Here is a 13274-nt window from a genome sequence, read left to right as displayed (position 1 = left end):
ATGTACAAGACAGTGAGAATACAGTCAACCTATTGGAATTTCTTTTTGAAGAAGAAAAATATCTCGCAGAGGAAAACTGTTGATTACCAATCTTCTCTCCTTGGCAGGGAGTTATCCTGCAGGCATTAGATGCGAAATTCCAAAGGCTTGGGGGAGGGTCAGGTCATTTAATAACATGTCAATATTGAATTACATCATAAATAATCAGGACTTCCTGCATATTTGACGGGGACTTTGTTGCATAAATTTGGAAATCATCCAAACGGAGACAAGCGACTTCTGTGATCGTGTAGCCCTCTGGGTCCAACTTACTGTGGGGGTTTGGTTGTTGTTTTGAACTTTGAAACCTTTAGCAAAGAGTAAAAAGAAAGGCCCTGGTCTAAAATGACTTTTAGAGAGTCATTTTTCCCTTCCTTTTTTTCAGTTTTAAATTGAGTAATGTTTTTTCTTATGTAAATAAGATCAAATAAAATCCTAAACCATGACCAAGACCAAAACATGTGAAATCCCTGTTTTGTTTGAAAACCTTCAACAGACTGAGCCAGCTTCGTGAGGATCCACTCTCACCAATCCTGCTGTTGCTAAAAGAGACACTTCTTGACATTTGTCACGTCTATTAGATCATTTCTAGCTCAAGAATATGTTAGAGGCTCATAACACTAGCTTGGGTTGGTATCAAATCTAGGTAATAAGATTTGAGTTTCTACCATAAAATGCAATTCAAATACAAAGACTAGTTACTATTACTGTGATCCAAAGAATAAAGTCCCAAGTTCTTAAGAACAATTCAAACCTCCCACTACCTGGCCCCAGCTTATCCCACTAACTTCATCTCCCACTGCTCCTCTGCACTGAACTCTGCTGGAATCCCATGGGCCATTCACTGTCCAGAGCCTTCCACCTGCAATCCTCCCTTCACAACTTTGCTCCCCTTGTTCCACCTACTCCCTCGTTGGGAATGGTCCCTGTATCTCTACTTCTCTCTGAGATTTCCTCGGTCTTCAGGCTGAGGTTAAGTTCTCCTTCCTTCTTAAAGCCTTTCTTCTTCCACTTGAACTGGAAGTTATTTTTGTAGTTACCACTTGCTGAGATCCTACTGTGTGTCAGGTACTGTGCCAGGCGTTTGACATGTTACCTCATTTAAGCCTTGAAAAACAGGCATTATTTTCATATTAAATTTTTGGTTTTCTTTTCTTTTCTTTTTTTTCTTGAGGAAGATTAGCCCTGAGCTAACATCTGTGCCCACCTTCCTCTACTTTATATGTGGGATGCCTGACAGAGCATGGCTTGACAAGTGGTGTGTAGGTCCACACCTGGGATGTGAACCAACGAACCACGGGCTGACGAACCGGAACATGAGTACTTAACAACTGTGCCACCAGGCTGGCCCCTAAATTTTTGTCTTATTTTGTTTTGGATAAGCAACCTGTTTAAACAGTTCAAACATCAAGTATTATAAAAGCCAGCAAATTAAAAAGTCTCAATCTTATCCCTGTTCCTGTTAACTCTAGTATCCACTTTCCATCAGAGGTAATCATTTTTAAAGTTATTCTTTGGATCCTTCCAGTGGTTCTTCATGCAAAACATTAGCAAATAGAAATATATCTTCCTAGTTTCTCCTTCTTAGAAAATAGGACGTAATACTATGGACATGTTTCTACATCTCCATCGTCCTCTCTCTCCCTCTTTTTTCCAGTTGACAAAGTACCCTAAAGTACTTTCTTTTTTCCCCCAGTTTTAGTGAGATGTAATCGACACATAACACTGTATAAGTTTAAAGCATACAACATAATTATTTGCTATATGTAGACATTGAGAAAAGATTACCACAATAAGTTCAGTTAATATACAAAGTAACCAATTTTTTTCTTGTGATGAGAACTTTTAAGATTGACTCTCAGCAGCTTTCAAATAGATAATGCAGTATTGCTACCTATAGCCATCACACTGTACATTACATCCCCAGAACTTGTAAGTCATCTTATAACTGGAAGTTTGTATCCTTTGACCACCTTCACCCATTTTGTCCACACCCCATCCCCGCTTCTGGCAACCACCAATCTGTTTTCTTAGTTCTGTTTTTTAGATCCCACGTATAAGTGAGAACATACGGTATTGTCTTTCTCTGTCTGACTTATTTCACTTAGCCTAATGCCCTCAAGGTCCATCCATGTTGTCACAAACGGCAGAATCTAGCGTACTTTCCATGGCAGCTAAGAGTGTCCTTTTTTCAGCTGCACAGTATTCCACTGTGTGGCTACAGTTCCTATGGATGGACACCTGGGTTGGTTCTGATCCGTTATAAATGATGCTGCAGCATGTGGGCTTCTATGCGCAGCATTTTACACGAGTGTAAGAGTGCCTGTAGGATGAATTTCACGACTGGCACTGCTGGATCAAAGGGTAAAAAGCATGTTAAATTTTGATAAATATTGTTGAATTTTCTTCCCTGGAGGTTGTATCATTTTTTGTTCTCACCACCAATGCATGAAAGTGCAACACAGGTGTCACTATCTCCATTTTATATATGAGGAAACCAAGGCACTTTTGCGTTGGGTCACTGGGCCCTCTCAGCAGATTCTGGGAGACCCGGATCCCAAGCTTTGCAGTGTCCAGGAATGGTGGGAGGAGCATCGAGTGGTCGCTGCGGTAGCCGAGGCTCCTAGAGACAGGGGAGGTCAAAGGATCCCGAGGAGGCCCCTCGATGGATTTAATCCTGGTATTTTCTCATACCGCTCTATTTTAGTGCTTTACACCTAAAAGGTGCTCCAGAAAAGTTTTTAGGGATAAATTCACTTGAAGTGATATTAATAAAAATAAACATGCTTGTTGTGGAGAGACATTAATGTGTACTGCTCAAGAGTCTAGCCTCTGCCAATGTTCCTCAGCAAAAAGAGGAGGATTGGCAGCAGATGTTAGCTCATGGCTAATCTTCCTCAAATAAATAAATAAATAAATAACTGGAAGTTTGTACCTTTAAAAAAAAAAAAGGAGCCTCTGGAGCCAGGCTCCCTGGGTTTGAACAGCAGCTCTGACGCTAACTAGCTGTGTGACCCTAGTTGGGACCTCACGTTGCTGGGCCTGTTTCCTCACTTGTAATATGGGAATAATGCTTACAATAATCTTGGCATATAGCAAGTGCTGCATAAGCGTTAACTATCACTGTTATTGGATCTAACTTTTATTCAGTGCTTGCCATGTGCCAAGGACCAAGTACTTAATTTGTGTCATCTCAGTTAATCCCCCTGCCACCCTATGGAGGTAGGCTGGATTATCACCCTGTATGAGTCTCATGCCTATTTTACAAATAGTAAAATCGAGGCTTTAAGAGTTTAACTTGACTAAGTCAAATGAGGTGGAGTCCCAATTTGACGCCGGTCTGCTTGTCTTTACTCAGCTCATGATGTTATTCTTGAAGAACTCATTTTAACATTTATTTGGTATTATAAAAGCACCCAATTCAGGCCTAAAATTCACTGAATGTATATCTGTGTCACTCAGCATCTGTCAACCTTCCCACTTAGTCACTGTGGACCTGGGCACTTGTTCATGGTATTTCTGTTAACATCCTCTCGGTCCCGTCAAGGTCTGCCCATCTCTCAAGCCCCAGTGTCCCCTGATGGTATAAATTCTGATGACCTTAAATCTCTACACCACGTCAACCACCACTATCCATTACCATTCTAGACCCAATCATTTCTGGAGCTGTTGCACATCGGAAATGGTGATCGTAACCAAAGAACTTTTGGCTTGTTCACTCCTCAATCCTGTAACAATTGCTCTTTAACCACACAGAAATCTCCTTTTTGAAAATCAGTCATTTTATTCCAGTCTATCACTCTTTTCCAGCTACAGCCTGGATTCTGTGATTGATTGATGATTTAAATTATTTTCTTACCAATATCATATATTATTTTCCTTACTTGCTTATCCCCCAGAAAAACTCCAAATTTGGCTCAGTGTTATGCTTTTCCCCTTACACCTGAGTGGTTACATATTGATAGAGAAAATCACCCAATCGAGCAGACTTCATCACTACAAATTCATGATCTCCAACCTCAGCCAGACCCTCAGCATCACTCATCAATCCTGTGATTGATTTTCAACTTTCAATTTTCAACTCTCATTTTTCCTAATGACTATTCCAAATGCCCACCACATTCCTCAAGCATCCTTCTCAAGTCCCACACCTTAAGCTGAGTAAACAACCTTCCCTCCAAATTCATCAGGATAATTGAGGGCTTTAGTCATTGGGGTTTTAGAGATCCATCCTTGGCCACAACTTTCTAGAGTTCCATGTTCTTTCAGAGGGATCACTTCTATTTTCATGGTATAAATATACTCTATGCTGATAACTTTCAAATCTATATCTCCAGCTTGGACTTATTGATCTAGTGGACACCTGTACTTGGAGATTCCACAGGCACTTCAAATTTAAAAGGTTCAAAATTGGGGCTGGTCTGGTGACCCAGCATTTAAGTTCACACGTGCCACTTTGGTGGCCCAGGGTTCGCTGGTTCAGATCCCGGGTGCGGACCTACACACCGCTTGTTGAGCCATGCTGTGGCAGGCATCCCACATATAAAGTAGAGGAAGATGGGCACAGATGTTAGCTCAGGGCCAGTCTTCCTCAGCCAAAAAAGAGGAGGACTGGCGGCAGATGTTAGCTCAGGGCTAATCTTCTTCAAAAAAACCAAAATAAATAAATAAATAAATAAATAAAATAATAGGTGAAAATTGAACACATCATTGTTCCCCTAAAACCTGTATCTCCTGCAGGGCATTACTCTCTTCCCAGGTACCATGGGGAATGGGGGGGCGTGACCACCATCCACTCAGACTAGAAGGCTGATGTCATCTTTGAGTCCCCTCTCTTCTTTACTTTCCACATCCAATCAGTTTCCAAGTCCTGCCAAATTTTCGTTGTTTCTGGAACTTCCCCTTTTTTCTCTGTCCTTACTACTAGTCACACGTCGCTTAACAGCAGGAATATGTCCTCAGTAAAGCATTGTGAGGCGATTTCATCGTTGTATGAACACCATACAGTGCATACACAAACCTATATGGTAGAGCCTACTACGCAGCTAGGCCATATGTACTAACCTTATGGGACCACCACCGTACACACAGTCCATCCGTGACCGCACTGTCGCTATGTGGTGCATGACTGTATTGTCCTCGTTCAGTCTCTTGATCCCACTGGACCGTTTGTACTGCTTCAGAAGCTTCCAAATTTTTTGACCTCAGGCTTGGCTCCCTCAAATCTATCCTCATCATTGCTGCTAGGTGATCTTTCTAGACACAAAGCTGATCATATCATACTCCCACTTAAAACCCGGCATTGACTCCCCATTGCCTACAGGATAAAGTCCCAGCTTCTTGGCATGACATGGACGGCCATCAGTGATCAGGCTTCAGATTCTTTCTGCAGCGCCTTCACTTCCCAATCCCCTACTGGCCCTTTACACTTCAACTGCAAAGAAAAGCTTGCAGTTCCTTAGAGCTGCCTTGTCGTTTCTTGCCTATATGCCTTTATTCATGTCTCCTCTGCCTACAGCTTCTCCCACCCCTTCACCTTTACCTGGCCAACTCCTACTATCCTCTAAGGCTTGGTTCACAGGTCACTTCTTTCGGAAAGTCTTTCTTGATAAGCCGCCCTCCCTCCCCTCAAACTCCAGACAGGGTTAACAACACTGCCCTTGTGCTCCCACAGCACTAAAGATGCTCAGTGTACTTACCCATTTATGTGTCTGTATCACAATTAGACTGTGACCTCTTTGAAGCTTCGGACTGTGTCAGATTTCTCCACGTCCCTCTTTGTCTAGCAGCGATATAGAGTGGGTGCTTAATAAATACTTTTAAAGTAAATGTCGAGGGGCTTGCCCCGTGGCCGAGTGGTTAAGTTCATGTGCTCCGCTGCAGGCGGTCCAATGTTTCGTTGGTTCGAATCCTGGACGTGGACATGGCACTGCTCATCAGACCATGCTGAGGCAGCGTCCCACATACCACAACTAGAAGAACCCACAACGAAGAATATACAACTATGTACCAGGGGGCTTTGGGGAGAAAAAGGAAAAAATAAAATCTTTAAAAAAAAAAAAAGAAAAAAAAAGTAAATGTCGAACAAATACAGAATGATTAATTAATGAAAAACTATTTTGCACTTGAAATGATTTCTCCACTTTACAAACAAGGCAGAAAGGGAGTAATCAGTATCAACAAACGTCTTGATTATTGCTCAGGCCTGATTATGAGTAACACGAGGCACAGTGATATTCATATGGCACGGAGAGATTTGGGGGTGTCCAGAGTCAATGGGGCCCCAAGACAGGAGCCTGGAGGTGTCTGTAGCCGAGCTGCTCTACTCTGACGGCTGGGAGTCTTACAAACGGCCACGAGAAACCTGCCAGACTTCCATCCCATTCACATACAAATCTCATTTCAGTTAAACCTTCAAATGTTTATAGGACCTCTTGTTTGCCGAATGAAAAATCATTTACCATACCTTAAGTTAATAACATACAGATTCTTGGTCTGAATAGGTAAAATATGAACAATGGAGAACGAACTAGAATTAGAGTTCTTTTTTTCCCTGTTCTGACCTTCTTATGACCTAATGCTTTCACAAAGACCCTGTATGTAGCTAACGCAGAAAGCTAAATTGTCTGAACACGACCACACTTTCAAAGCATTTCTTTGTGAAATTCAGGTGAGAAGGTGAGGGGACTGGCATATTTCTCCTGAAGTTCGGTACTGAGTGCTTGGGAACTTCAAATATTAGTAAGGCTCTTTTTGTAGTTAAATAGTAAGTAACGATGATGATGTTAAAACAAAATGAACTAACTGCTAATAATAGTTATTATACAGAAGTCAGAGTCCTCAAACGCCCAGAGTGGCAGGTGCTTTTCACTAAGTATCCTATCTATGCTGCACAACAACCATTTAAATAGAAATTATTTTTCCTTTTTTCTGTTTGAACAACAGGAGTTCAGAGGGATCAGATAACTTGGGGCAGGCCCAAGGGACGAGCTGGGAAGACTCTCGGGCCAAAGGCCACGCTGGTTTCACCAGCACACGGAGCCTCTCCTCGTCCCTGGGCAGCTTTGTTAGGCGCGTGCGAGTATCTGAGCGCAGGGCGGGTTGGGGAACCAGGTGAGCCGCCCAAGGAACTAAACACTGGAAGTGGTGAAAAGGCCAAAGAACCCTAAGCGACGGGACGCTGAACGCCTAAGGCAGATCCCAGGCGAGACCCAAGCGAGGGGAAGAACTCTGCGTCTTCGCAAAGAACTTAGGTAGAGGGGTGAGGGGCGGGGCCGGGGCGGGGAAACGGGGGAACGTGTAGACAGGCCAGAAATGCCGCCTCTCCCGGGGAAGTGAAGGGAGGGAGAGTGAGTGCAGGCATGATGGGAATCTCTGTGAGCTGCTAGGGCAGCTCATCCTCACCTGTCCTAAACCAGAGCAGGGACTCTGCTCTACTTCCCTGGGTGGCTTTCTCGTAGAGCGAGCAGGAAGGGAACCGGGAGAAGGGCCTGCCCAGAGCGTCCCCCCTCCGCAGATTGGTACGGCCCATCCCCCCGCCGCTGATTTGGCAGGCTGCGCGCGCACCCTCCGCGGGCGCGGGGCGTCGGGCGCTGCGGCCTCGGCGGCCGGCTCCCCCCACCCGCTCCTCGCGTGCTCCTCGCTGGCCCCGCGCCCGCCGGGCTGCGCGCGCGCGCGCGCGCCTTGGCGGGGAGGAGCGCGGCCGCGGGGCCGCGCCCCGGTGGCCCCGCCCCCCCAGCTTCCCTCCCCTGAGTCCCTGGTGCCCGGCTCGCGCGGCTTGGTGCGAGGAGACCCGGGACCCCGCGCCAGTCGCCCACCCGCCCGCCCCTGCGCCCCCGCCCCGGCGTGCGAGGCGCCGCGCCCTCCCGCTGCCCTGCCTGGTGCATGGAGGGGCCCGTTCGGATCGCAGCCGCCGACGCCGCCGTAGCCGCCGCCAGCGCGCGGGGGATGACCTGGGGGTGGCTGTCGCAGCCCGCTGCCGCGCAGGAGGTCTGGGGGCTTAGCCTGCCCCGCTGAGAGGTGCGGGGCTGGGGTCCCACGGCAAGGTCGGAGGGAGGGGTGGCCCAGGGACACCGCGCTTTGGGGCCACGCGGCTTGGGATTGGGAGGTCGGGTAGCGGGCAGGCCAGCATGCCCGGGGGGCGTGGGGGTCCAGGGCTCCGTGCGGGGTCTGGGAAGAACAGCTGATGGATGCCCAGCGGGGAGCTCCGACGTTCCGCGTCCTCTGAGACTCTGAGCCACTTCGTGGGAGGAGGCGGGGAAGAGGTGTCAGTGACACGATTAAATCTCTTTGACAATGATCCACTGGGGCAGGTGAGATGCAGCATAGCAGGGAGCAAGGGACGCCAGCGCGTTTTCCCAAGGGAGCGGGGTCCCTCGCCTCTCTCAACCTCCATCCCCGCAGAGCGCCCGCGAGAGACAGTGATTTATGTGTAGGGAGAAGCAAGAGAAATTTCCTGCACAATGTATCTTTCTCTGCCTTCACAGACTCAGTGACTTCCCAGCCCCAGGGAGTGTATTTTTCCTTCTCCTCTGTAAAGCTTTCTGTGGATTGCATTATCATTTGCTAAATACATTACGACTTGCTATTTATTTCGGTCTGCAGCTTCCAGACCTTTGTTGCTTTCTCTCCACATTTAGGAATTTCAGTAATAAATCACTGAGAGGGATAGATAGACTCTCTCGCCCTTCGCTTCATTGTTTTCCCTAACCCCACCAAATCAGGTGGAAAGCTCTCCAAAAAAGCTCTTCTCCAGAATGCCTGCTTTTCCTGGTCTGGACTACAGAGGGTGGCAGGTGCTTTAAGGGCAGGCTGCTTTCCAATTGAGATCTAGAATTTAGGGAACCTCATTAACAGAAAGTCAGCCTCTGTGTCCTAAATCAGACACCTTGAGAAACAGAAGGTTGGACTAAAAGGTAACATGAGATTTATTCTCAGGGCAATGGCCAGTGAAGATGAAAGAGGCTAATTCTGATTCCATGCCTCACTGATACCATAAGCCCCAGACTCCCAACTGACACTTGGCATACCTAATGGACAGTGTCTGGGAGGAGGTGGTGGGGAGAGGGCTGGAGGATGAAATGGGTTTATTCTTGGCATAATTCTGAACTTCTGTTGCATTTTATAGCTCATTTTTGGGGGGTAGTTTATTTTAGCTGAAAATGTGGGAGGTGGTTCAACTTTTAGGACAAGATGAAAGAAAATTTCAGTAAATTTCTGGAAATTTTAAATTAGTGCTTAACTAAGAAAGCATTCTTAGGAACCCAGAGAGGCACCAAATACTGTAGTTTCTGTTATGCACATGTTGAAATAAACTGCCTCATACTTTAAGTTATATGAGAAGGATGGAGAAAACCTGTTTCATTTTGTAAAGACGTGCCCTGGGTGTGTGTTTGGCAGTGTATAGAGCAGAAACATTTATATTTCCATAAAAAACACACAAGTGTATATTGTTTAACTTTCATGCAAAAACTCGGATATAGTATTTGGGAAACCGGTCTTTGTTTGAATAGTTTAGTCAACCAGGAAATCAGTTACTAGAAGTACTGTGCTATTGTTTGTGTGGTTACTCACTTGGGATGCTTTGATTGATTGCTTTGGTTCTCATCAACCTCCTCTTCTGTGGAAAGTACTTAAACAGCTCTGACTCTCCAGCCTCGAAGTACAAAGAACCCTTAGGACTTGGAGCGCACTGATCTAGCTTGTGTAGGTTGGCTTCTAAATCAGTCTTACTCCTTGCCTTCTTTGCAGGTGGTTTGACTTTGCATGAAAGGAATTAAGTTCACTTTAAGATAGGACTCCCCCCAACCCAGAGCCGCAAGGTGTATATAGACGAGAGCTTTGTGTGGCTATAGGAACTTCTGTCACAGCGCTTTGCTCTCGAGATCAGGTAAAGTTTGCTGACTAGTCCTCCTGCTTGCCTGTTATTTTCCACTTTGCTCTTATGCTTTCATGACTTTCTAGACAATTTCATGTATGGTTTTGTCAAAATATAAGTTGTAAAATTTTTCCTCTCTAGAAATGGTTCTTTTGCAGAGTTTAGACTGAAAATGGGTGATTGTTCCTGAGTAAAATCCTGGGAAATGATTTCAGGAATTAAACATTATCTTAGTGAACTCAGGCTGGGGATAGGAAATGAAAAATAACTAATTGAAAAATTTGTTATTTGTAAACATGTAATTACATTAGCTCTCGCAGTGTTATTAGCGTGTGCACCAGGTAGAAGCCTAGATAAGACAACACATCGGAAGACTCGAGGGGTTGTCTACCAAGGAGTCTTTCCTTAGACATATGATCTTATTACTTAATAGGAACCAATTAGATTAGAAAGGGAATTTGGAGTTTGGTTGCTAAATAGATTGCTTTAAAGGACTTGATTTTACAGTGTTTTTTCATTGGTGCTTTTTTTTTGCCCAGGAAATTTTAAGTTGGATTGAGTTAGAGTATGTTTGATTGTTTTTATTTAAAATTTTATATTGTATGTAAACATTACATTTATTTGTAAACATTCCACTTATAAATTTTTGTTGTGTGTGTGGTGCTAATTCACTTTCAAGAGAGTGAGGAGGACGGCTTCACTTCATTCTTTTCAGTTAAAATTAAGAGACGGTATGTGGAATATACTCAATGTCACTTTAAAAATATTGGATTACAATTAAATGAAAAACTGGTTTGTTGGTTTTGTTTTTTTTTAATCCTTCAAGTTTTCCCTCATTGTTTGTCCTCTTTCCCCCATTGTTAGTCTTAAAACATACAGTATCATTGTCATCTGTCCCCTGAATAATGGTCCTGAGGTGATATTATTAATGTGGCTTTTTAAAATCAAACTAATTATACTTGCCTAAAAGAGCCACATGTGTGTGATTCTAGCTGCCTGGTGCCTTTTGAGAGCCCTGGAGACAAGCTAGTGAATAGAGCTGAAAATTCATTCTGTATTTGATTAAATGGAACAGACTCACTGCTCCTTACCCCAGCGGGGGCTACGAGATCTCTTGATCCCCGAAGCGGCTCCAAGACCCTGGGAATTCCATTAGCGAGCACCTGAAGAATTTCTGCCCTGCAGTGCCTTTTTTGTATGTGTGTGTGTGTGTGTGGAGAGGGAGTGGAGCAGAGTAGTGATGGGGGGGTGCAGCGCGGGCGGGGGGGGGGCACGCGGAGAGGGGCTAGGTTAGAAGACTCCATATGTTAGCAGATCTAAAATCAAGGCGTGACTTAACAGCTTATCTTGTAAGAGAAAAGCCCAACCCAAAGAGAGATTGCTAGTCAGGACTTTCTTCCAGGCAGGGCTGTGGGGATGTGTTTTTAGCACTGTAGTGACGCCACTGTAAGTACAGAAAGTCACTTCTCTGCTTTCCCTCCGAAGCACAAGCGTCTACACGTTGCAGACTTGGTAAGTTTTCTCTGAATGATCTTTTGATAAAGATGTAAAACTGTGTTACAGTTTGGTCTTGCCTGTGAGGGCTGATGTATTGTTTTAATAACTTTTTAAACTGAGAGCCAAATCAGACTTTTATGTGAAGCAAATTGTTTTGCAGAGATGAAATGCTTGTTTGAATAGGTATATTTTAGTTTGCTCATTTGTTTTTATATGATTTTACTGTGTTTTTGTTACATTATTATTATAGAACTTAAATTCATTTAGGGTATGTCTGTCTTTTCTCTTGTATTTTTAAGAATTCTTTCTGATTTCTAGTATGTTTTAAGGCATTGCTTTGCAGACTTGCTAACAGCCACAAGTAAATGAAAATATATCTACCAAAAATCTTCTGTGAAATCTTTGGAGCAAAATTTTTGAGAAACGTTAGTGTGTCTTCCTACCCATACCCCGCCCCCTACCCTGTCTAAGTTTTGGATACAAACATTTTTCAGAATATTAGCCTAGTTTGTTTCTTGTGTACTTTTCAAGGAAGAACACTTCTGAATCTTGGATGGTATAATTGATTTTCATCTTCCAAGAATAGTTAAAAATGAATGTGAATTCCAGTGCTTCTGGTTTGCAATTAATGCAGAATGCAGTAGCCTGTTTGATGGTTCGTTTGATATACTTTGTTCCCGATTAAAATCATGTTGTGTATCACAGTTCTTTGCATCCTGTCATCTTGTAGTCGTCTACCAAATTCTCTTCACAATACAGAGTGTTTAGAAAATAAAGAAGCCTTTTAGAGAATATATTTGATTCCCTTCCACCTTAATCCTGGGTATGCCTTCTTCTAGTCTGGGCAAATTGAAAGGACTCTTAAATGAACTCTAGTAAACACTAAAGTTAGCATTGTGCGAGTCTTGGTTCACCGTTGTTCAGTCGCTTTGCTGTGCGATGTATTTTGATGGCCAGAGATGATAAAAAATACCCCAAAGAACATTTTGTTCTGCTACATATCAATTGGAATGTGACTAGGGGCTTCAGTTCTTGAGAGCCAGTGATGTGCCTTTTAATCATAGAATTAAGGAACCGTGAAGTTCCTTACATCTTACTTGAGAGGGGAAAAATGTACAGGTTATATTACTGAACTTAGATATATTCTGCTTATATTTTATTGCTTAGAACTGTGTGGTTGATTTTATTTTTATGTTACCCTAATACAGAGAATTAAGAAGTTGACATGTAGCTTGCTTTTCAACTGTTCTTGCAGACCAGCTCACCCCTTTTTGTTTGTGTGAGCTGGGCAGTGGCCTCGCCCTAAGCCTTGGTTCCCTCATCTGTAAAATGGAGATGATGACCAAGTATCTCTTACCACAGTTGTGGGGATTACACCAGGTAATGAAAGAAAAGCACTTGGCATATGGTAAAACTTCTATAAATGTTAGCTGCTCTTATTTTTAGTAATTCCTCCTGTACGTGTTAGTCCACTACTTTGATCCAGAAATGATTTCTTTGAAGTGCTAAATAAGGAGGAATTCTCAGAAGTGACTAGTAGTGTGGGCACATGTAACTGCTATGGTTTCAGTATGGCATAGTTTTCTTAATTTTGCAGTTGAAGCATAAACGGCACTTGCAAACAAAGTGTGGCTTTTTTTCTAATTGAGATCTAATATAAAAATGTATACAAGCGTCCAGTTAGCGTATACTAAGGGAGTAGCTAGAGAAAGTTTTATATACGCACATATACATGGTAACCGTGACCAGATCAAGATCTCGCACATTTCTTTTACCTTCGAAGGCTGTCCGGGGCCCCTTTCCAGACAGCTTGGCCACCCCCAGCAGGCAGCTCTTCTGCCTAGTCTCAGCATAGATTAGT

The 13274-nt window shown here is 43.9% G+C and overlaps 1 protein-coding gene across 4 annotated transcripts in view; it reads left to right on the top strand.

The window, feature by feature from the left end:
* Positions 1 to 7176: 7176 nt before the first annotated feature.
* The window catches only part of CDON (cell adhesion associated, oncogene regulated), a 94958-nt gene continuing 88860 nt past the window's right edge, over positions 7177 to 13274 (top strand). The window contains exon 1 of one of the 4 annotated variants that reach the window (XM_046685449.1): positions 7177 to 7292. The gene's annotated coding sequence lies outside the window, so the exon portion shown is untranslated. Of the gene's footprint in view, positions 7293 to 7791; positions 8059 to 9702; positions 9929 to 11293; positions 11429 to 13274 lie in introns of those variants that run through there. The other 3 variants (XM_046685445.1, XM_046685448.1, XM_046685447.1) reach the window with 3 other exon arrangements.

Source organism: Equus quagga, chromosome 14 (assembly GCF_021613505.1).
Source record: "Equus quagga isolate Etosha38 chromosome 14, UCLA_HA_Equagga_1.0, whole genome shotgun sequence".
Lineage (NCBI taxonomy): Eukaryota > Metazoa > Chordata > Mammalia > Perissodactyla > Equidae > Equus > Equus quagga.
This window is presented reverse-complemented; position numbering and strand designations above follow the sequence as displayed.